Below are 5445 nucleotides of genomic sequence, written 5' to 3' on the forward strand. Positions count from 1 at the left end.
GACCCAAATCAACAAAATCATGAATGAAAGAGGAGAGATCACAACCAACACCAAAGAAATACAAACAATTTGTAAGAACATATTATGAGCAACTCTATGCCAGCAAATTAGATAACCTGGAAGAAATGGGTGCATTCCTAGAGATGTATCAACTACCAAAACTGAACCAGGAAGAAATAGAAAACCTGAACAGACCTATAACCACTAAGGAAATTGAAGCAGTCATCAAAAATCTCCCAACAAACAAAAGCCCAGGGCCAGATGGCTTCCCAGGGGAATTCTATCAGACATTTAAAGAAGAATTAATCCCCATTCTCCTGAAACTGTTCCAAAAAATAGAAATGGAAGGAAAACTTCCAAACTCATTTTATGAGGCCACCATTACCTTGATCCCAAAACCAGACAAAGACCCCATCAAAAAGGAGAATTACAGACCAATATCTCTGATGAACATGGATGCAAAAATTCTCACCAAAATACTAGCCAACAGGATCCAACAGTACATTAAAAGGATTATTCACCATAACCAAGTGGGATTTATCCCTGGGCTGCAAGGTTGGTTCAACAGCCGCAAATCAATCAACGTCATAAATACATTAACAAAAGAAAGAACAAGAGTCATAGGATCCTCTCAATAGATGCAGAGAAAGCATTTGACAAAGTATAGCATCCTTTCTTGATCAAAACTCTTCAGAGTATAGGGATAGAGGGTACATACCTCAATATCATAAAAGCCATCTATGAAAAACCTACAGCAAATATCATTCTCAATGGGGAAAAGCTGAGAGCTTTTCCCTAAGGTCAGGAACGCGGCAGGGATGTCCACTCTCACCACTGCTATTCAACATAGTATTAGAAGTCCTAGCCACAGCAATCAGACAACAAAAAGAAATCAAAGGCATGCAAATCGGCAAAGAGAAAGTCAAACTCTCAGTCTTTGCAGATGATATGATACTGTATGTGGAAAACCCAAAAGACTCCACCCCAAAACTGCTAGAACTCATACAGGAATTCAGTCAAGTAGCAGGATATAAAATCAATGCACAGAAATCAGTGGCATTCCTATACACCAACAACAAGACAGAAGAGAGACAAATCAAGGAGTCGATCCCATTTACAACTGCACCCAAAACCATAAGATACCTAGGAATAAATTTAACCAAAGAGGCAAAGGATCTGTACTCAGAAAACTATAAAATACTCATGAAAGAAATTGAGGAAGACACAAAGAAATGGAAAAACGTTCCATGCTCATGGGTTGGAAGAACAAACATTGTGAAGATGTCAATGCTACCTGGAGCAATCTACACATTCAATGCAATCCCCATCAAAATACCATCCACTTTTTTCAAAGAAATGGAACAAATAATCCTAAAATTTGTATGGAACCAGAAGAGACCCCGAATAGCCAGAGGAATACTGAAAAAGAAAAGCAAAGCTGGCAGCATCACAATTCCAGACTTCCAGCTCTATTACAAAGCTGTCATCATCAAGACAGTATGGTACTGGCACAAAAACAGACATATAGATCAATGGAACAGAATCAAGAGCCCAGAAATGGACCCTCAACTCTATGGTCAACTCATCTTTGACAAAGCAGGAAAGAATGTCCAATGGGATAAAGACAGTGTCTTCAACAAATGGTGTTGGGGAAATTGGACAGCCACATGCAGAAAAATGAAACTGGACCATTTCCTTACACCGCACACAAAAATAGACTCCAAATGGTTGAAAGACCTAAATGTGAGACAGGAGTCCATCCAAATCCTAAGGGAGAACACAGGTAGCAACCTCTTCGACCTCAGCCGCAGCAACTTCTTCCTAGAAACATCGACAAAGGCAAGGGAAGCAAGGGCAAAAACGAACTATTGGGATTTCATCAAGGTAAAAAGCTTTTACACAGCAAAAGAAACAGTCCACAAAACCAAAAGACAACCGACAGAATGGGAGAAGATATTTGCAAATGACATATCAGATACAGGGCTAGTATCCAAAATCTATAAGGAACTTATCAAAGTCAACACCCAAAGAACAAATAATCCAATCAAGAAATGGGCAGAAGACGTGAACAGACATTTTTCCAAAGAAGACATCCAAATGGCCAACAGACACATGAAAAAGTGCTCAACATCGCTCGGCATCAGGGAAATCCAAATCAAAACCTCAGTGAGTTACCACCTCACACCCGTCAGAATGGCTAAAATTAACAAGTCAGGAGACGACAGATGTTGGTGGGGATGCAGAGAAAGGGGAACCCTCCTACACTGTTGGTGGGTATGCAAGCTGGTGCAGCCACTCTGGAATACAGTATGGAGCTTCCTCAAAAAGTTGAAAATAGAGCTACCATATGATCCAGCAATTGCACTACTGGGTATTTACCCCAAAGATACAAATGTAGGAATCCGAAGGGGTACGTACACCCCGATGTTTATAGCAGCAATGTCCACAATAGCCAAACTGTGGAAAGCCAAGATGTCCATCGACAGATGAATGGATAAAGAAAAGGTGGTATATATACACAATGGAATATTATGCAGCCATCAAAAGGAATGAGATCTTGCCATTTGCAACGACATGGTTGGAACTGGAGGGTATTATGCTGAGTGAAATAAGTCAATCAGAGAAAGACATGTATCATATGACCTCACTGATATGAGGAATTTTTAACCTCAGGAAACAAACTGAGGGTTGCTGGAGTGGTGGGGGGTGGGAGGGATGGGGTGGCTGGGTGATAGACATTGGGGAGGGTATGTGCTATGGTGAGTGTTGTGAATTGTGCAAGACTGTTGAATCACACATCTGTACTTCTGAAACAATGCAATATATGTTAAGAGAAAAAAAAAAGAAGATAGCAGGAGGGGAAGAATGAAGGGGAGTAAGTCGGAGGGCGAGACGAACCATGAGAGACGATGGACTCTGAAAAACAAACTGAGGGTTCTAGAGGGGAGGGGGGTGGGGGGATGGGTTAGCCTGGTGATGGGTATTAAAGAGGGCACATTCTGCGTGGAACACTGGGTGTTATGCACAAACAATGAATCATGGAACACTGCATCCAAAACTAATGATGTAATGTATGGTGATTAACATAACAATTAAAAAATTAAGAAAAAAAAATGCTGTAATTTTTCATTCCTTGGCACATGAGAAACATGCCCAGGACCTACGCCTAGACTTGCAGGTCACCTTTCAGGTAGGGAGTCATTCCCGGTGACTCTGGAGAGCATACATACAGAACAAAGCCCAGCTTGATGTGCAGGATCCATCACTCCTTAGTTTCATGTTTTAGGTTTATCACCTCTGTCTTGTCACCATATTTTCATATACTGATTTCTTCAAACTCAACCTATGGTGAATTCAAAAGGCAATTTGGTAATGGTAGACCTGGAGCTTGTGTTGATTTGCTGACATTCATCTCCACGCTTCTAACCCTGGAATTAGCTACTCAGTTGGTAAAATGAATAACTGCTGGGCTTCACACATCCTATCTGTCAAGGCAGTATTTTTATATTTACAAATTTCAAAGAGGAAAATAACTTGTCATTCTCAATCAATAAACCTGGCTTTTTGCAAAGGAACTGCTAAGAAGTTTTCCTCCAAGTTTCCATTCCAAGGACTTGCCTCGAGCAAAGAGGGCAACGAACTTTGTCATGAATGAATCCTCAGATTCTGTGGGAATGTTTTCCTCTGAGCCTAAGAATTGCCTGTCCATATACCACCTTCATTCCCAGTGGAAGGAGAAAAAGTGAAAAATAAAAAACAAAAAACCATGAAGCCAGGATTTTTCAGATGCAAGAGAGTATGGCTAACAATAGATCTGGCCTGAGGGCAGGACCAGGGACCACCACCATACACACAGCACTCCCCGGCTCCTCACCTGTAAAGTGAGGGGTGGCACCATGGACACATCAGACCTGCAGCTCAGGATCCCACGGGTGATGAGTGTCATGGTGACATTTGTGTACCAGCCCCAGTTCCGACTCCTGGGAAATGCCCAACATGCTTACATCATTCACTCCAAGGGAGCTCCTCAGTTTCAACCAGAAGAATCTCAAAATAAGAAGCTTTAACCTACACCATCCCAGACAGATGGAAATGCATTCTCTTGTTCAAGTTCTTCTAAAAGTGTACACGACACTGGACAGTAGCCAGTGTCTGTGTCTCAACAGCTTTCTTGAGCCGTAAGTTCTTTATCTCTGGCCTAAACTTCTTCTACTGAAATAAAAGATCAGAGTTCCTTTATATTCTGGGTCATAAAATTATTTCTGTTTGGCAATAGTAACCTAACTGCTTTCCAATCTGCTCTTTTCTTATTTTGTTTTTATGATTAATTTTAAAATCATTAGTTATCTTAAACATGTGCAAAGGTATTGAAAATAATACAACAGCAACCTGCATGCCCACTGCCTAGATTTAATGCATGCTCCCACATGGCCATTTTTGCTAAAGCAGAGAGAACTATCCTTCTTCAAAGATAGGAAGCACTACAAATATGGTCAGTCACCTGCCTATGCTCAGTCCACTGCCTTTTTTCTCTGCAGAGGTAACACCACTAGGCATTGGTGCATCTGCCTCTCATGCAAGTTTTTATATGTTTACTCTATATGTATATACACATAGTAATATCAAGCCATCTTCGTGAACTTTTAAATGTATATCAGTGGTATCATATTGAGTTTTTATATCTTTTTTATTTTTATATCTTTCATATTTTTATATCTTTTTTATATTTTTTTTATATCTTTATTTTTTTATATTTTTATATCTTTATATATATATAATTTTTATATCTTTACTGGACATTTATGTTGTCCTTTTTGTGACTTGCCAAATAAAAATCTTTGACTGCTTTGCATATTGGGCTACTTTCCTCTCCATTACTGATTTGTAGGGATTTTTATATGTTTCAGATACTAATCCGATGTATATGCTGAAAATATCTTCTACTCTGTGGCTTGTCTTTTCACTTTGGCTATGGTTGCTTTTGTCATGCAGAAGTTTATAAATCATTTGTGTTATGGTTTGCTTTTTCTGTGTCTTGTTCAAGTACTGCCTCCCTTTCCTGGGGTCATAAGTATATCCTCCTGGTCAACCTCACCTAGACTACGTGGTCTCAGTGTCTACCATCTTTCTTCTTCAGTGCTTTTAAAAGTATCACAAAGATGATTTGTTGCTATCATGAAATAAATAGATGATTATTACAGAAGATCTAGGAAAAGCAGGAAGAAAATAAATCGGTACATTATTACATCACTTTTAAAATAACTCTTATTATCCTTGAGCGGAATCATCTATCCACCAGGGCGTCCCTACTTACAGCCCCTTTCTACATCACTGAACATGATATGTTATATGGTGGACAGGACTGAGCTTTGGAGAAAGACAGATCTGGGTCTGATTCCTATCTCTACTACCTTCTAGCTGATTTATCTTGCCTATGACATTGAC

Source organism: Callorhinus ursinus, unplaced genomic scaffold (assembly GCF_003265705.2).
Source record: "Callorhinus ursinus isolate GAN/ISIS: 27379988/994484 unplaced genomic scaffold, GSC_fseal_2.0 scaffold10, whole genome shotgun sequence".
NCBI lineage: Eukaryota > Metazoa > Chordata > Mammalia > Carnivora > Otariidae > Callorhinus > Callorhinus ursinus.